This window comes from Ursus americanus, chromosome 5 (genome assembly GCF_024610735.1).
Source record: "Ursus americanus isolate L20-20 chromosome 5, mUrsAme1.1.p, whole genome shotgun sequence".
NCBI classification, from domain to species: Eukaryota; Metazoa; Chordata; class Mammalia; order Carnivora; family Ursidae; genus Ursus; species Ursus americanus.
Window position 1 is genome coordinate 55,866,366 of NC_142131.1, and position 19,214 is coordinate 55,885,579.

The 19,214-nt window shown below is 46.0% G+C and overlaps 1 protein-coding gene across 2 annotated transcripts in view; it reads left to right on the forward strand.

Annotated features, from left to right (window-relative positions):
• The window catches only part of SPOCK1 (SPARC (osteonectin), cwcv and kazal like domains proteoglycan 1), a 494,193-nt gene that overhangs the window by 321,794 nt on the left and 153,185 nt on the right, over positions 1–19,214 (forward strand). The gene's annotated exons all lie outside the window — the stretch shown is intronic.

Genomic DNA, 19,214 nt, shown 5'->3' on the forward strand with positions numbered 1-19,214 from the left:
ACAGCTGACGTCCCCTCCCCACTGACCTTAACAGGAGTGTTCTTTGTAAGTCTCAATACCCACATGGCAGGGCTATGCACGATAATGTTCATGTCCAGGGAACAGCTTTCTACAGACCATGATGTTGAGGATGGTCTGTTGACCGCAGTCACTCCAAGCCTTCAGAACAGTGATGGCTTAGTGTGTTAACTGGCTTAATTCAGGACTGTTCACTACCTTCAAAGTGTGGTTTCCAACCACAGACCCCGGTGACATTTTCTAGATGCCATGAATTTGCTTAAGAGTTCTCCAGCAACAGAGCCTGACTCATATACCGTAGGAAGGATATGCTGAACTCATGAGCTTTGAAAGCTGGGGTAGAAGACTTGGTTTGGAACTGGGGCGAGGGGAGCACCAGGCAGCTAGGCAGTGGCAGCTAGGCAGTGGCAGGCACAGGCTAATGATGCCCCCTGCCCTCTCTGCCCTGGGGCTTCTCCTTCACGATGCAGTCTCAGGAGGGTCAGTCAGATCGAATGCACAAAGGCAGGGGGAGGAAGGGGCACCGGACCTGTCTCCCATGTCTTTTTAGTGAGAAGTGGACATTCGGTACCACTGGCCCACCTAGCCTGTGCACAATGAGGAGAGAGATTCTGTGTAGGGAAATGGGGCACTGCCAGGAAGGGGGACTGAAGGATTCAAGGTAAACATTCACTCTGGGTCCTTGACATCACAAAAACACACATAAAAATTTAGATGCAGGTTTTAGACCCACTGAAGCTTGTCCACAGCTGGTTAACAACCTTTCATCCAAAGGAATTTGTCCATTCCTATCATTTCTTTTTTTTTTTTCCTTTTCCTTTTCCTATTCGTTTTACTTTATTTTTTATTTATTTTTTATTATGTTAGTCACCATACAGTACATCCTTAGTTTTTGATGTAGTGTTCCATGATTCATTATTTGTGTATAACACCCAGTGCACCATGCAGTATGTGCCCTCCTTACTACCCATCACCAGCCTATCCCATTCCCCCACCCCCCTCCCCTCTGAAGCCCTCAGTTTGTTTCCCAGAGTCCACAGTCTCTCGTGGTTCATTCCCCCTTCTGTTTATCCTCCCTTCATTCTTCCCTTCCTTCTCCTACCGATCTCCCTGCTATTCCAATGTTCCATAAATGAGTGAAACCATATGATAATTGTCTTTGCTTATTTCGCTTAGCATAATCTCCTTCAGTCCCGTCCATATTACTACAAATGTTGGGTAATTGTTCTTTCTGATAGCTGAGTAATATTCCATTGTATATATGGACCACATCTTCTCAATCCAGTCACCTGTTGAAGGGCATCTCGGCTCCTTCCACGATTTAGCTATTGTGGACAATGCTGTTATAAACATTGGGGTGCATATGGCCTTTCTCTTCACTACGTCTGTATCTTTGGGGTAAACACCCAGTAGTGCAATGGCTGGGTCATAGGGTAGCTCAATTTTTAACTTTTTAAGGGACCTCCACACTGTTTTCCAGAGTGGCTGTACCAACTTGCATTCCCACCAACAATGTAGGAGGGTTCCTCTTTCTCCACATCCTCGCCAACATTTGTTGTTTCTTGCCTTGTCCATTTTTGCCATTCTAACTGGTGTGGGGTATCTCAGTGTGGTTTTGATTTGAGTGCCCAGGAATTGGAATATCTATGGGTGGGGATGTTGAGAAGATGTTGGTTGCAGAACAAGTGATTAGCAGAAACCTCTACAGATCAGGAAGCCATGTAGGAGACATCGTGCCCTGCCGCTTTGGCATACTTGAAGGAGAGAGGCCAGCCTGGGGGGAAATACTAGGGTGGAGGAGGTCCCCTTGTTGTCCCTCCACCTGCCCCTACCATAGAGTCACCTTTGGGATCTGACGACACTAAGACTGATGTTCAGCACAGTCAAGACTCTAAGAAAATAAAGCAGAGTAAAGTCTGTTAAGAGGGGGAAATTCTCCAGGGCAGAGGATTGCTAAATTAATTATGCAGATGTGAAAATTCAAAGAAAGAATAATTAGGCTTTTAAAGCTAAAAAAAAAAAAAGTTATCATGTTGTTTGCCAAACACTGAAATACTGTGGACTGGGAACTGCTTTTAAACTCAAGAAAACTAACCCTTCTGGATCATTCCATCCCAATTGTCTTGGGAGTCTGTGCTAAGTGAAAGAAATATAGAATGTGAATGGTGCAATTGTTTATTTTGTGGAGAAAAGATAAATTCTTAGGAGCTCTGTGGGTGGTATGAATGCCAGTGCCTTCAGGCCCGGTAGGCAGTGAACCTCCGTAGGAGAGAAGGGGATAGGGAGAGAGGGAGACAAAGCACAGTGCACAGGGGGACACAGGAGATGCTGGGGCAAAGCAGGCAGGCATGTGGGAATGTAAGCCCAAGGGTGGCCACATCTTACAATTAAAAATAGTTCAGAAATGCATACTTGGTTTTTATATGATATTCTCTAACTTTTTATTGCTAGCAAGTTAAAACTGTAAAAGCTGGTCAGAGCACGCCTGTGGGGTGATTGGGTTATCTTGACGTAAAACAACCATGAGGGAAACACCTGCCTCATAAGGTTGCTTCTGGATTCCATGAGATCAGATGGGGCGGGTGCCTGGTGGCTCGCAAGGGCCTGTCACTGCCACAAGCGTAGGGACTGGCCTATTTGATTTAGCACCTAGAATGATGTCTGCCACCGAGTAGGGCCCAGTGAGGGTCTGAGCTCAATGAATAGATGACTTACTGGATGTTGGACTACTGTAGAGTCACCTCTGTTCTGCTCTTGATCCCTTTTATTATGGTTAATAGTGAAGTATAATTGACACGTGACGTTACATTGGCTTCAGGTGTACAACAGTGATTCGACAGTTCTCTACATTCCGCAGTGCTCACCATGCGAGTGTAGTCACCCTCTGTCCCTGTGTAGTGTCATTGCTTTATTATTGATTATAGTCCCTATGCTGGACTTTGATCTCAGTGACTTACCTCTTTTCATCTCCATGACCTATTGATTCCATTGCCCGAAACAGCCGGGCACTTCATCTGAAATGTTGGCAACTTGCAAGTTAGAGATGAGTTAAAAATCAGTGGGCTGCTTCATCAGTCTGTGTGGACAGCCCTGGGTTTGGTCATGGCATCCAGTGAAGGCAGTGTTCAGGAGCGAGGGCGGGAGCTGCCCCACGGGTCTGCCTTTGTGCCCATGGCTTGTGGCTTTGAATAAGTATCAAGGGCCCCTTGCCCTTGTTGATTGGACAGGCCCACAAAGAGACCAGACAGAGTTTCTGTTTATTAGGGGAAGGAACACACCAGGGAGATTTGCCCGTTTAAAAAACGATTGGGCGTGAAATGGATACTGTTTGGATTACACAGAAACACATCCCCTCATTAGCTATTTCAGGATCACAAGAGGCCTGATGACTGTTCCAGTCCCAGCCAGTGGGGTAATCTGGGGCCAATAATCTCGGTGACACATTTGCATCGGGAAAGACTACTGGCAGAAGAGGGACCCTCCTTTATTTCATTGTTTTCTTCTCCTTTCACCCTGTTGTGTACATTTACAGGGCGCTAGGTATATCAGTTTGCAGCTCAACCTTTGCGAAGGGGTGGGGCCAGGGCAGAGCATTCTGGACCAGCGCCTGCAAGCCGACTCCCTGGAGGGCATAGAGTGGAGAGCGGGGCCGAGCTGGTAGTAGAGGGGACTCCCAGGAGTCTCCAGGGAAATAGATAGAGGCAAGGTGGTTTCAAGGTTGTGTTTTGTCATAGAGATGACCTGGTAGAGAAATTGGGAGAAGAAAAGAGGTTCAGTTTGGACTGGTGGATCTTTAAGGAATGTTTGGGGGGAATCATGTGGGGAAGAGTTGAAACTAACATTGATTGAGGACTTTGCAAGATTGGTGTTCAGCATTTGACATAATGCCTCATCCAGTGCTCTGAGCCATCATGTGAAGGACATGTGACCACTCCCCTTTATGGCTAAGAGAGGCTGCATAACTTGCCCAAAGTCAGCACCCAAGCAGCTGAGCTCAGATGTGAAACTGGATCTGTCTGGAACATAGAGTTCATGTTCCTCTAAGCTTACCATATAGTTCATGTCGTATATATTGGTCATTTGCTTATATGAGCAAAGATGGTGTCCAGATAGCCCGAGACCTCGGTTCTCTCTGGCCTATTCATCTTTAGCTTTAGGAACCAGAGTGATGACTTGTCAAGAACCATGTGTTGAAAGCAGAGTTATGGCAAGGCCATGGTCATGAAGGTGAGTCTGGGTCTGGAGTGAGGCCAGTGGGTGGTTGCCTCTGCACCTCCGTCAGATCTCAACATGTCTCAGATATCTCGGGACTCACTGCTCTGAGGATACACAGCTGAGACTTGGTGTTTCGAAAGTTAGGTACTGGTCCTGTCCTAGCTGTGTGTCCTTGAAAAAGCCATGTGACCTCTCAAGACCTGTCTCTTTATCTAGCACTCTAGGATCTCTTCCTACCTTTGGGGCCTTTGCAGTCCTTCTTCTGCAATGTTCCTCGCCTGATCTACAGTCTGGCTCCTTCTTGTCAGATTATGGTTTAATGTCACATCCTCTGGGAGGTCTTGCCAACTACTTAATCCAGTGTGGCTACTCAGGAGCTCTCTACTTTATCACTCTTTTCAAATGACCTGCTTAGCTCTTATTACTATCCATTGTTTCCTCCTCACCTGTCTTCCTTCTTCATTTCTTCTTGCTCTTCCTTACCTTTCCCTTCCCCTCTCCCTCTCTTCCCTTCCCTTATCGTTATCCCTCTACTAGAATGTCAGTTCCTTTAAGAGCAAGGACTTGTGTCCTACCCGTCTCTGAATGCCCAGCTTGTCACATAGAAGTCGTTTCATAAATGTTTGCTCAATTGATGGGTTGAAGTCTTCCCTATGTTAAATATGAACTTGTTGGTCTGGAGGCAAATGCTCCAGGACTCATTTAGTTCTGAACATTTGTGACCTAGAAATTCCAGCTTATAAGATTCATCCAAAGATACTCTTTGCACAGACAGTTAATTCAGCATTAACTGAGCATGTCCCTTATAGCAGACACAGGCCAGGAACTTGGGGTTCAGAAATGATGAGCCAGACTTGATTCCTAGCCTCGCAGAGCAAGAGAGAGTAGTGAGTAGATCCATGGTCTGGGGGCCATTCATGCATGCGCTCACTCAACACCTCTTATTGAGCTCTATGATATTCCAGATGCTGCTTAGGTGAGGGGCATGCAGTAGTGAGGACAGACACTCTCTCTGGTCTTGCGAAGCTTACAACAACTGGATTACAACAGACTTAGAGACACAACCCATCTCTGTCACGTGCTAGTTACATGATCTTTGGCTAGTTCTAAATTTTTTTCTTATTTCCCAAGTGTAGATAATATTGGTCTCATAAGGCAGTTATAAGAATGGAGTGGTTCATGGGGGGCCTAGGTGGCTCAGTCAGTTAAGTGTCTGCCTTTGACGCAGGTCATGATCTTGACTGGGATTGAGCCCAAATTCAGGCTCCCTGCTCAGTGGGGAGTCTGCTTCTCCCTCTCCCTCTGCCCCCCCCCCCCTTGTGCTTGCTCTTTCTCTCAGATAAATAAAATCTTAAAAAAAATAAAAGAATGGAATGGCTCATTGTATTGGACACTGAAGTCTGGGCTCTAGATGCATGAAAGGAAATGAGGACTTGGAGAGTTTGTGAGTTACCCAGTATAACTGAAGGTGGGGTAAATCTTGGAGGATGAGGAGGATACAGGCTGTGAATATGAGCCAAATTCTGGAAGGGAAGCTTGAGGCCAGATTGTGGAAGACAGAGTCGTGAAGCTCTTTTTTTTTTTATTATTGAGTTATAACTGACTTACAATATTATGTTAGTTTCAGGTATATAATTCAACATTTTTATACATTATGAAATATCTCATAGATCTAGTTACCATTTGTCACTACACAAAGTTATTATAGTATTATTGACTAGGTTCCCTGTGCTGTACTTTTCATCCCCATGACCGACTTATTTTATAAACGGAGGTTTGCACTCTTAATCCCCTTCACCTATTTGTTCTGTCCCCTCACCCTCCTCCCCTCTGACAACCACCAGTTTGTCCTCTGTATTTATGAGCCTCTTTCTGTTGATACATCCATGTTGATACAAATGGCAAGATTTAATTCCTTTCTATGGCTGAGTAATATTCCACTGTGTGTGTGTGTGTGTGTGTGTGTGTGTGTATGTACATACACCATCTTTATCCATTCTTCCGTGGATGACCACTTAAATTGTTTCCATATTTTGGCTCTTGAAGATAATGCTGCAGTGAGCATAGGGTTGCATTTGTCTTTTAAAATTACTTTTTTACTTTGTTTGGATAATTACCCAGAGTGGAGTTGCTGGTTCATATAATAGTTCTATTTTTAATTTTTTGAGGAACCTCCGTACTGTTTTCCACAGTGGGTGCACCAGTTTATATTCCCACCAGCAGTACATGAGGGTTTCCTATTCTCCACAACCTTGCCAACACTTGTTTATTTGTTTGCTTTGATAATAGCCATTATGACAAGTGTCAGGTTATATCTCGTTGTGGTTTTGATTTGCATTTCCCTGAGCCTCATTTCATGTGCCTGTTGGTCATCTGTATGTCTTCTTCAGAAAAATATTTTTTTGAGGTCCTTTTCCTATTTTTTTTTTAATTGAGTTGTTTGGAATTTTTTTGTAATTGAGTTGTGTGAGTTCTTCATATATTTTAGATATCAACCCCTTATTGGATGTATCATTTGCAAGTATCTTCTCCCATTTAGTAGGTTGCCTTTAATAGCTTCATCTCCCATTCAGGCAACCTACTGCGTGGGAGATAAAACTCTTTTTAAAAATTCTGTAAAATTTAGAATCAATAAATTTCACAAAAACAAGGACATCATTCTCACTCCTTTAGTGAAAGAAATGTTGCAGCCATTATAGTATCCAAAGATGATTATCTCCCTGCTCTTTTTTACCTGCTGGGTACTCAGTATTTATTGCTAAAGAATGAAAATGAAAGATTTTACTCCTTGTGTTTGTTCCATGTTTGTCTTAGGAAACCTCATAGGTGCTTTCTCATTATTTATTGTTGCATCTGTCTTCCGTGTGTAGTTAAGACCTGATTTATATTTTATATTAGGAGTATAGGCTTTATCTTAGGGTAATGTAATGGAGGTAATTGGCCATTGAGGGGCACACTGGTGAAGAGAAAAGCAGACAAGAGAGCTGGTTGTGAGCAAGGTTGGAACTGTGAATTGCTTAGTTGCTTTGGATGCACATGGAAAAGTATTTTAGCAGTGATTGAATAAGGTGGGACACAAAAACAAAGGAACAAGAATACACAAGACTTAAATGATACAGATTTACTGAATCCTGCATTGGGAGATAGAGCCATTCTTCTCTCAGTTTGAAGCACTTTCTAATAGCTTAGAAGGTGCCCAAAGAAATCCCTGTTCCAATCAGCACTAACTTTGTCATGACTGCTTCAATGTTATCAGTTAAGGAATGGAATTTAATAGCCTTGGGAACCATCCCACGGAAGCAGAAATGAATCTGCCCTAATTGGAGAAAGAAAGGACTTGGAAATGTGTAGTCTCCAATTACCATTTATAAATCTGGAGCCAAGTGTTTCTAAAAAATTAAGAGTGGGAGGGATGAAAGTAATAAAAGCTTTAATTTTGATATTCATACCTAGGGAGCCACAAATGCTTTGTAACTCATTTGTAAACCTCACCCAGTGCTTGGCACATTGATGGCTCTCAGAAAAGCTTTGGATTATGCAAGGTCAATTCTCTGAAAAATCCTGGGGCCTTTCACCAGTGGGACTGAGATCCCTGGGAACAGATGGCATGGGGAGTCTGTTTCAGGGGGCGTGGGATGCCGTTTTGATTAACTAGCTTCAACTGGTCCTGCAAGAATGAACAATTTGCTTATCTAAGTTCTTTGTATGTACTTTTACTGCTATTGATTTTCCATCTTAGATATCAGTACCCTGGAGAGCTCTCCACTTCATTCTTAAGACCTTTCAAACTTGGTAAACACTTTCAACACTTCTGAAACTTTTCCACCAAACATCTGTCATGAGATTCAGGGGACTGAACCTATTGTGAGCATATACATTTTTGGAATCTCTTTATACAAATTTATATGAATTTTGTATTATATCCTATAGTAGACCAGTGATTTCCTTAATATTTTAAATAAGTTTTAAATTACCCCCTAGTAAAATAGATACTGCAGGGATATTCACTATAGATTTGCATTCTCCTTGGCCCATTATACTCTGAGAGGCAAGACCTAGGTTAGATTTTGGAAAACAAGAAAAAAGAGTCCTGGCTGTGGTACACATAGGGTGTGGGACTGTTTTGCCTTCTTGCACTGATTGTTGGACTTGCAAGGGAGGTGGCCAGTGAATGAACATCACGTTACCTCACTAGAGCTCTGGACTGAGGTTCTGCTTCTCAGAATGTCACATCACGGAAGTGACTGCCTCCTCTCAGGCTCTTAGAGGTCATTTGAACATCTCTGTGTCTAATTTGGGGCAAGATTTCCCTGCAGACTTTATTATTCTGGTTTCAGTTAACACCTGTCCTTGCCAAGCTTTATAAGACAGGGCAGAAGCAGTCAGATGGACAGCCTCTGGCTATGGATTGGAAAGCACGAACCTTGGGCACAAAGCCTGTCTTGCTAAACCCTGCTGCCCATTTATACCCAGCACACCTCATGTTATCAAGTTCCCTGGACTCGTGCCCTTGTCTGCTTGGATCAACAGCATCTGCCAGATTCTTTATCCTTAATCGTTGTTCCCCCCCTCCTCGCATTTTATCAGTGTTGCCTGAATGTAGGCCTTAGAATACCTTAAGACTCAAATTCCATGACTTTCCAGTAGAGACTTTTCAAAGCCCAAAATACCTTCTCTCAAAACAAACAGAAAAAAGACTGTGACCATGTAGGTTTATTGAGTTTGTTCTTAGTGCATGTAGTTTAGAGAAAAAAAAAAAAAAAAAGGTTTTTCAGTCTTCATTTCCAGACCTAATAAGCTCTGAGATGACACAAGGCAGAACACAGCTCTGCTAGAGATCCATGAACTCCTTACTTGTCATATGGTGGAGTCAGCAGTGCTGTAGATCTGGGTATGCAGCCAAAGTTTTCTGGATAAAGGAGCCCCTGAGCTTGAGGTTCAAAGAGAAATGTTGAAGTTTCTTCTTGTACAGATGAGTCTCCCATTTGAAATTGGTAGGGCTGAACAGCACTGTAGCTCCAGGATCTTTTTTAAATTAAATTAAATTTAATTAAACTCAATTTATTTTTCATCACAGTAAGTGTATTCTTTAATCCCCATCACCCATTTTACCCATCCCGCCTCCCACTTCCCCTCTGGTAAACATCAGTTTGTTCTCTATAGTTGAGAGTCTATTTCTTAGTTTCTCTCTCTCTCTTTTCTTTGTTCCTTTGTGTTGTTTCTTAAATTCCACATATGAATGAGATCATACGGTATTTGTCTTTCTCTGACCTCTACTGTCTCCTCTCTAGCTTCATCCACGTTGTTGCAAATGGCAACACTTCATTCTTTCTTATGGCTGAATAGTGTTTCATTGAATGTGTACACCACATCTTCTTTATCCATTCATCTACCAGTGGACACTTGGGCTACTTCTATAGTTTGGCTATTGTAAGTAATGCTGCAATAAATATAGGGCTGCATGTATCCTTTGAATTAGTGTTTTTGTATTTGGGGGTAAGTATCTAGTAGTGTGATTACTGGATGATAGGGTAGCTCTATTTTTAATTTTTTGAGGAAGCTCCATACTGTTTTCCAGAGTGGCTACACCAGGTTGCATTCCCACCAACAGTGCCAGAAGGTTCCTTTTTCTCCACATCCTTGTCAACACTTGTTTCTCGATGTTTTTTATTTTAGCCATCTGACAGGTGTGAGGTGGTAGCTCACTGTGGTTTTGATTTGCATTTCCCGGATGATGAGTGATGTGGAGCATCTTTTCATGTGTCTGTTGGCCATCTGGATGTCTTCTTTGGAGAAATGTCTCTTCATGTCTTCTGCCCATTTTTTTGACTGCCCTGGTATCTTGAGTCTCTGAAATGCCTAGGGTTCCTTGCTCTTTGTGTATATCCACTTTCCGTATTTGAAGAGCAAGCTGAAAGGGTGGTGAGGATAACTGAACATGCACTATGTGTCAGGCCCTGTGCTGGGCAGCGTTCATGCATGATGTCATCAGATCCTCACGATACCCAAGTGTAGTAGATCTCTTTGTCTGCCTTTGAATCCTAGAGAGTGAGTAACCCATTTGGACCACAGAGGCAGGGAGTGGCATAGTTGTGCCTCTCCTCATACACTCCTTACCTCTTTGATCCAAATCTCTGGGTGCTCTTCTTCTAGAAAAACTAATTGTGTGTGTGTGTGTGTGTGTGTGTGAAATTTGTGCAGTTTCTATATTTCTTACTTGGTCAACTACTGGGACTGCTGAATCATGACAGAGTCATGTTCACCAGCACAAAGGAGTTCGTTGTTTGTGAAAAGCTGCATGTTTTATAGGAATTTTAAGTGTATTAAAATGAAGTATAGGTACCAAACACAGACTTACTGAGCTACAAGACTCTTGTAAGTATACCCTTTTCTTGGACATACTTGATTTTTATTGTGCTTTTCATGTCTTCTTGTTTCCCTAGGTCATAGAACCGGTCTTAGGTATTTTCAGTAATTCTGTCTCCTTTGTTCAGAAATGTCTTATGAATAATTTCTGCCAGTTACCATGAAGTAGAACCCAATGGCCTTTACCATTACGGTGTGTTAATGAATTCTGGCCATTCTGATGGATGGGAAGGTCAAGACTTCCCTGTGGTTGATGTCTTGTCCCTCCACCGAGAACTGAGGTCATGCTCAGGTCCTATTGCTTGTGCTGCCCATCCCATCCCATGTTGCCTCCACGTGTCATGCATCTCCTCGTCAGTGATATGGGCCATAGATAGGCTTCACAGAGCACCTCACAGAGGGCTCAGTCGGGTAAGCATCTGCCTTCGGCTCAGGTCATGATCCCAGGGTCCTGGGATCAAGTCCCGCATCAGGCTCCTTGCTCAGCAGGGAGCCTATTTCTCCCTCTGCCTGCCACTCCCCCTGCATGTGGGCTCTCTCTCTCTGACAAATAAAGAAATAAAATCTTAAAAAAAAAAAAAAGAATACCTCACAGAAGGAACCACAAGGCTCACCTGGTCTGTGTTGTTTTTCAGGTCAGAGAGAACATTATGTTCCCTGGGTATGAGCATCACCTTGAAAAGAAACTTTGACTTTCATATTCATTGTAAAAGTAATATAAGCTTACTCAGATGTCCAACATTCTGGCTTTGCCTTCTGATAGTACAATGTTTTCTTCATAGTAAGAAGTTCTTTTGGGAGAGATCCTAGAGGTGACATGATTCTTGGGGGAGGGGGACAGAGGGGTTCAACATGCTACTGCTTAGTACTATAGTTGTCACCTTTATCCCCATCAAAAGCTGTTTTCATGAGTGGCCTAGTGGCTCTGAGCACCAGCTTTGGTGTGAGACTCCTTTAGTTTCAAGTCCAGACTTAACCAGCTATGAGACCAAAGACAATTACCATTTCTGTGTCCGTTTCCTCACTGGTAAAGTAACACCAAACTGATCTCTGCATCCGTCTCTTCATTGGCTAGTTAGAATAACAGTACATTACTCTACAAGTTGGCATATGTCACTGTTGCCATGGTCAGCCCCCTAAATGGATGCTGCATTATATGATACTCCCTCTTTCCCTTTCTTTCCACTTAGTTCTCCCACCTGCTCCCCTTTATCCTCCTTCCCCCATCCCACTTTTGTAGGGAAATCAGTTTTTTGGCAGAAACGTAGAGTGAGGGTGCTTGTTTTTACTGTCTGAGAGCACCTGGGGAACAGAGGAAGGTATAGGATGATAGCTTTGAGAAGGGGGGATTGGCTGGCCATGCTCATAGAATTTTGTGGCTTCTGATTTTCCGGAACATATTTCCACTGCTGCTCTAGTAGACTTCTCTTCATGCGTTCTTTTCTAATGATCAGGACTTGTGTATCCGCCATGTTGGACTTACCAGTGGTTGCTTGTAATGTCTTGTTTTGCACATGACTTGAAAGGCAAAGCCCTTTCTAGCCAGGCATGGGGTGTCCTTAACTTTTATGCCTCGGAGGTAAATTCCAAATGCTCACGGGGCTGGACACTCGCTCTTGCTCCCAGCAATGGTCATTACTTCATTGTTGCCTTGCTGCAGGCAAAATTCTCTAAGAAGCAGAGAGGGCTTTTTGCTGGTGATGTTTTTAAACCCATCGGTGACAGGCTGCGGCAGTGGTGTTGGCCCGGGGGCATAGGGAGTCTGAATTCATTCACAGGTTATGCAGGGCAAGCCCCAGGAGGGAGAGGACAGTGGAGAAACCGAAGGTCCTGCTGTGTGAGTGGCTGGAGGCTAGGACTTTGTAGACAGAGGGACTTCTTAAGGCCAGCAGGAGAGCAAAGGGAAAGAGATCTCCTTTAGAAGCAGCTAGATCTGGTTTTGAGTACTGGCTTGGCCATTTATTAGCTGTGTGGTGTTGGGAAGTTACTTTGCCATTTCAAGTATTTTAACTTGCTTTTTCACTTAATTTGTTATAAACATCTACCTGTGCTAGTACCTACCGATCTACTTCCTCTTTTATAATAGCCGGACAAGATTTCATGAAGGGATGTCCTGTAAGTGAGGTCACTGTTTCCCTGTAGATGGTGATAGGGGCTGAATGTTTTGTATGCTGAAGCCTTAACCCTCACTGTGGCTGTATTTGGAGGCAGGGCCTCTAAAGAGGTAATGAAGGTTAAATAAGATCATCAGGGTAGGGCCCCGTACCTATGGGATAGGTATCCTTATAAGAAGAGACATCCCAGAGCTCCCTGGCTTGCTCTCTGTGTGCACTGAGAAAAGGCCACATAAGGACAGAGTGAGAAGGTGGCTGTCTGTCTGCCAGCCTGGAAGAGCTCTCACAAGAAACTGACCATGGTGGCAACTTGATCTCAGATTTCCCTGCCTCCAGAACTGTCAGAAATAAAACTCTGTTGTCCAAGTCACCCAGTCTCTGGGGTACTTTGTTAAGGCAGCTCAAGTAGGGTAAAGAAGATGGCCATTCAAGTTGCCAATGATTTTCCCTTACCGTTGACCATTACGATGTACATTTTTGCCTAACGTGTTGACTTGCTGGCTCACACGATATTTCTTTTTTCTCTCCTTTCCTTTTAATACTAAAATTTTCCTATATACCAAAGAGTTGAGGGAGTAATATAATAAACTCCTGTATACCCATCCACCATTATTTAAAATTGTTAGCATTTAGGGACTTGGCAGATTAATTGCCCTCCAAAAAAGACTGTTTCAAGCTTATACCACCCTAGCCCCTACCCCCCCCCCCCCCACGCAGTGTAAGAGAGGATGCTTTTAGTCTAAACACAGAAGAGAGTTCTTAGGTCCTTGGTTTGAAGGGGAAAGAAAATAACTCTTCTCAGGACGGGTACCTTTGGTCAGATGCGGCCATTCCCCCATCCTTGGGCATACACGCTCAGCCGTCTGTACCACTCAGCTGCCTGGCTGACTTAGCCGCATAGCCCGTGGGCCCCTTTGTTCGGCCTCTGATGAACACGGCCGGTGCTTGCATAGAAAACTGAAAATGGTGACAGAGGTCTTCCCAACGGCCATTCTTCTCTGGTTCCAGCAAAAATCTGTAGGCGGAATCTTCTCTTTTGTATTCCGTGAGGCTCTGTCGTCAGCTAGTGAACAAGCCCCTCCGGAGAGGAGAGGGGAAGCCAGATGCATGCACAGGTTACCATGGGGACAGACAAGCTGTAATAAATGTTTGGGATCTTAGCTTGACGAGGTTTTAGCAGTTTGGAGTAATTTCTTTGTCATCCATCCATTAAGTCACTCCTAATGAATCACCGGGAGCGTCGGCTCTTCAGATGAACTGCGGCTGAGCATGATGCGTGCAGACAGCGGTCTGAAAAGCAACGAGGAGACAACACACATTCATTAATTTGTCAACTTTTTGTACATTGAGTGGCCTCTTGTCTGCGGAAGTTTCCTGGAGTTAACGGTGTGGCCCACAACTTCAATGGCTGTTTTAGACCATGTCTTGGCTCGTTCGACTCAGTGGGTAGGCTTGTTGCCTCCCAGAATCCTGTGTGGCTTCTGTCCCCAGAGGTTCCTCACAGGAGGAAAGGGGGCTCTAAGAGCTGGCCACAGAGACCCCCACCCTGAGACCCCTTCTTACTTGGAGGGCGAGAGTACGCAGCTTGTCTCTTCTTACCAAAGTCCTACTTTGGCTGAAACAGGTGTACCCCCTCTCCACTACGTCAGCGTGGGAGGATGCTCCAGAGGTCACCGGCTTCTGCCATGTGTGTCTCGCTGTGGCATTTGGAGGGCCGTGGTCCTCTGGAGTCCTCCCCGTGCTTTCAGGGCCCTTCCTGGTGATGCTGCCACCCCCCTCGCGTTGTATCACATACCACCCCAGCTCCAGCCTGTCAGGAGCCCAATGAGACACTTCAGTTCCCCAGACTTGCCTTGATTTCTCTGGGAAGAAAGGCACCTCCTACCTGGAATGTTCTTCTTCATCCCATCACCTGGCTTGAACCCATTTTCTATAGGCGTCTGTCAAGGTAGTCTTACCCCCAAAAGGCTAGGTGAGGTACCGTGCCTTCTCCCCTCACACACTGAGCTTCTCCTCCTCTTGCCTGTCCTCCCTGTGGAGCTGTGAGCCCCGGGAGGCCAGCATGCGGTCTTGTTCCCTCTGGAGGTGCCAGCCTCCAGCCTGCACAGAACAGAGGCTCTGTGGGTGTTACTGGGGTACATCCAAGTGTGTGTCAGTGCCCCAGGTGACTCTCAGGGACTCTGTGGCCCACCCACAAAATGGAACACGCCCTCACTCAGTGGCTCTGAGGTGGTCTTCAGCTCCACTCTCGAAGGGGTTACGGCCCTTTGCCCATGAGTTTACGGGATGCCCACTGACAGCGAAAAGGCTTGGTTCTGGATTTGAAAATCAATGTAGCTAATTAAAAAGTAAGTCGAACTAGAAAACAAGTTTAGAAACAATTAAGATAATTAAAATACCACGACCTTAATTGAGACCAAGCAGTGAGCTTAAAAACTAAAATGAATTAAAATAAAAATGACACGAAGCCTGTAATGAACTTGCTTTTGAATTCAGTGTTTCCCAGCTTACCACATCTCTCTTCAAATTAGTTTGTTCTCCTTTTCTTCTTGGGAAAAAGTTACTGTAAAAATCATTAAATGAACTAATTGGACATGTGTTCTGTGCCAGTGGACCCTTGACTGGTGCTGGGGGTTGGGCAGGAGAGGTGAAATGAAGCTCTCGTCGGTGAGCGCTCTGTGTCAGGGACGCTGGCCTGGTGTGGTCCTCAGAAGTCCTGCGGGCATCGTGAGGGGAGCAGTGCAAGGGTCCGGGGCTCTGCTGTCTCGCGGGCAATGCTGTATCCTGTTGCCAAGCGTGTGGTGGGAGAGAGAGAAACTTGGGAGCAGAGGCTCCCGAAATCATTAGCCCCTTGATAAGGAAGCTTCTAGGCCTGCTCCCGGTTATCACTCACACTCAGCTCGCTCTCCCTACCTCCTTCCTTGCACAATCTCCCTGCCCCTTATTAAAGGGCCTCTCAAATGCCACTTATTATTCTGATCTGTTATCATTCCCTTTAGAAAGTGGAGCACACAGCCCTCTCCGCTGTGGCTGTCGGCTGCTCTCCAGTGTCACCATGAGCCTGGGGGCTGCTTGGAAAAGCACAACTGAGAGGTCGCATTTTTTTTTAATGTTTTTTTATTATATTATGTTAGTCACCATACAGTACATCCCTGGTTTTTTATGTAAAGTTCGATCATTCATTAGTTGCGTATAACACCCAGTGAGAGGTCACATTTAAAGGGATATGACACACTCCCTTCACCTTCCTCATCCCCTCTCAATCTCAGCGTTGCTGTTTTTCAGACACAAAATGCACCGTGGTGATTAAATGAACACCGACAGCTTGATTTATTACTGTTTTGTTGTTCTGCAAAGTTCATTTACTCAAAATAATTCGCATACATGTTTGAAGTATTCAGACCCTGGTAATTAATTTTTAGCAGACTTTATTTCTATATGCAAATTGTTAAGTATGTGTATGGAGTTAAGGGACTGATTTTTTTGTTTGTTTTGAAGGTATGTTGGCTTCGAGAATGGGAGGAGCGTGATCTCTATAGTAGTTAGCCTAATGGTAGCGTGCCACGTGGCAAGGCTGCAGAAAGAGAATGGACCAGAACAGGAGTTTGTGGAGTTAGCTGGAGGGTTACCGCATTCAGAGGGAGCGGGCACCTCACATTCTCCGGAAGCCCTGGGGCTGTGTGAGGCCCGTGGGGGCAGTCCTGCATGGTCCGTCCGGCATGGGTACACCAGATTCCCTGGACCCCCCTTACTTAGATCCCTTGAGTCTCTTTCTGCCCTGAGGACGTCCCAAGAACCCAGTGCACTTGGGCTCTCTACTAGGTGCGAGGTGCGGCCCCACAGTCAGCTCCTCAAAGGACACCCTAGGTGATTCTCAGGCTGCCAGCCATTGAAGGTGAGGAGTTTGCTTTCTGGAGTCAAACGACCGGGTGTCCCATTGCCCTCTGCACCTCTCCCATCGGTGACTCCCCTTTAAGACCTTCATTTGTAAAATGGGTGCGTTAACAGCAGCCACCACTTTAGGTAGTTTTGAGAATTAAATATGGTAATCCAATTATAGGGCTTGCTTCTTGCCTGCATGTCTGGAAGCAGTGGGTAAGTGTTAAGCAGTCCTTGTTATTATGAAGGCTTCTTTTTCATTCTGGGGACAGAATGCTCGAAAAATGAGCAAACACCTACGAGGTACGTAATCTATACCAAGTCTGTTTCAAGTACTCACAAATATTAACTCCTGTGGTCCTCCTGACAACCCAGGCAATAGCAGATGGCATTCCCCCCCCCCCCCCCCCCCCCGTGTAGAAGAGGCAGCTGAGGCGTGAGTGAGCTGCAGAGCCGACATTCAAACTCAGAAACGCTGGGCCTGGAGCCCGCTCTTCCGCACTCCGCGTGGCTTGCTTTGTTGCCCTGAGATGGCACTGTCCATGGCAGACACTGTCCACGTCCAGCAGTGTGGACGTGGATGTTTGTGGGGTTGCCTACAGAAAGGGAACCCCAAGTCCGGCCCTGAAGCTGGTCACGCAGTACTCCAGATTCTGCTATCCATCACCTTGTCGGTTTCCACCGCTGCCGCACACTGCGGTGACAATCCCTGGGGCTCTGCAACACTGAGCACCTGTCAGGGAAATGCCAAAGCTGGTACTTGGTGGGGGCTGCCTGTGGTCTGGTCCCCGAGTTTCTGGAGCTCCATAGCGTCTGACCTCCTCCCACGGTGAGGAGGGGCCGCGAAGGATTGGCGTGGTTGTCATTAGCGGTCATCCCAGTCATTTTGCAGGTTGGCTTAACTTTGCGTGAGTCTTGGAAAGCAAGTCTGAGTTGGCTGGGCAGCCACTCTGGGGTTGGGGGTGGCACACACTGCCCAAGGAGAAGGCCAGTGGCCTGAGGCCACACCAGTCTCCTGGCTTCTCATGTGGATGTCCCCAGGACCGACAGCATTCCACCTAGGACTGGGAAGTCCCTGCTGTGAGTTTCCGGAATGCCCAGCCTTGGGGAACTCTGAGAGCAGACCCAGGCCCCCCTGCCATTCGCTGGCCAGATGCAGCCCTCAGCTGAAGAGTTCAAAGCGAATGCCCTGAGCCTGGGGCTTGAATCAGCCTCTTTTCTCGTCCTGCAGCTCATTTCCCTCTGTTAAGCTTCAGGCAGCCGGGCAGTCCTTCGGGGACTGGGCTCTGCCAGTTGACTCCCCTGGGACTGGGACCCCGGGCTTGTTGCTGACTTGACTGGCCTAAAAAATGCACCTGCCTGTGTCGAGAGCAGGCTGGAGCTGCTGCTGCTGAGGAGGGCGCCTCCCCGAGCTGTTCACGCAGCACAAATGCCTCCGGCTGCTGCGTGTTCCGATCCCCTGAGATAGTGCCCGCAGCCATCTGACGAAGGTGGTCTTGAGACTTTGGGCCTGCGTGAGCTGAGAGGAATCAGGACTTCTCTAAGCACGGGGGTATCGTGGTCGCCAAGGGACCCAGACGTGACAGGGACGATGGCATTTCTCACGGCAGGTTTGCTGTCCCTGCTCGGGGTGCTAATTTGTGTAACCAGATATCTGTGTGGGGAGGACATGGGGAAACGTCACCTCCTGTGGCCGTGGAGAGAAGTTATGAAAGATTTACTGCCGAAATAGGCTTTGGGCCTGGAGCTGGGAGATGGCACAATTGCTTTTGTTTTGCGGAGAATTCCCTGCGGCCTCTTCTCTGCTACGAGCAGCTGAGGAGCGTGTGTGTTTCCGAGCTTGTGGAGCTCTGATGAGCCCAGGGCCTGCTGCTCAGCCCATTCTGGGAGACATTGCGGTTGACGAACTGCTGTGGCGGGAGACCCTTTCTCCACTGCCTGGGTTGAATCGACATCGCCTCCCTGCCCCCCATCCTTCCCACACTGACTCATCGGGTGGAGTGTCTTGCGGTGGCCCAGACGTGCCTCCCTGCACTGGCGTGCCCTGGTCATCGTGCCTCGATTGCCCCCACACTCTGCCCCTCCTTTAAGATCCAGTTCACGTATTAATACTTCATTAATCCGTGCCCCAGAAATTGATCTCTCTTTTTCTCTTGAGCTCTGTTATCATTTCATATGCCCGTCGGGGCCCTTATCTCCTCCCACAATAAATATTTATGTGTCAGCTTGTCCCCCTCCTTATTAGATCAGAACTTTGTGGGGCACAGAACGGTCCTGCGAGTCCTCAAGTTCTTCACAAAATTTAAAATAAGCTCATTGATGCACACAGTCCATGTTGATTGAACCAGAGCCAAAAATCTCTGTCCTCAAGGACTTTTTTTACGTTGTAGGAAATAAGTAAAGGTAGGCATGGATGCAGTCATAAAAAGCAATTGCAGACAAATAACCAAAAAGGGAAAAGTAGCTCTTGGTCCTTGGAGCATGTAAGATTTTAAAGGATTTTTAAAGTAATTCCTGCCCGAGTTGGAGATGCTGAAACTCCCCAAAACACAAAGGAATCACTATCCTGATGTCGAAGAAGAATGTGTGCACAGACACAGAATTCCCCCTGGTTTGGGGATT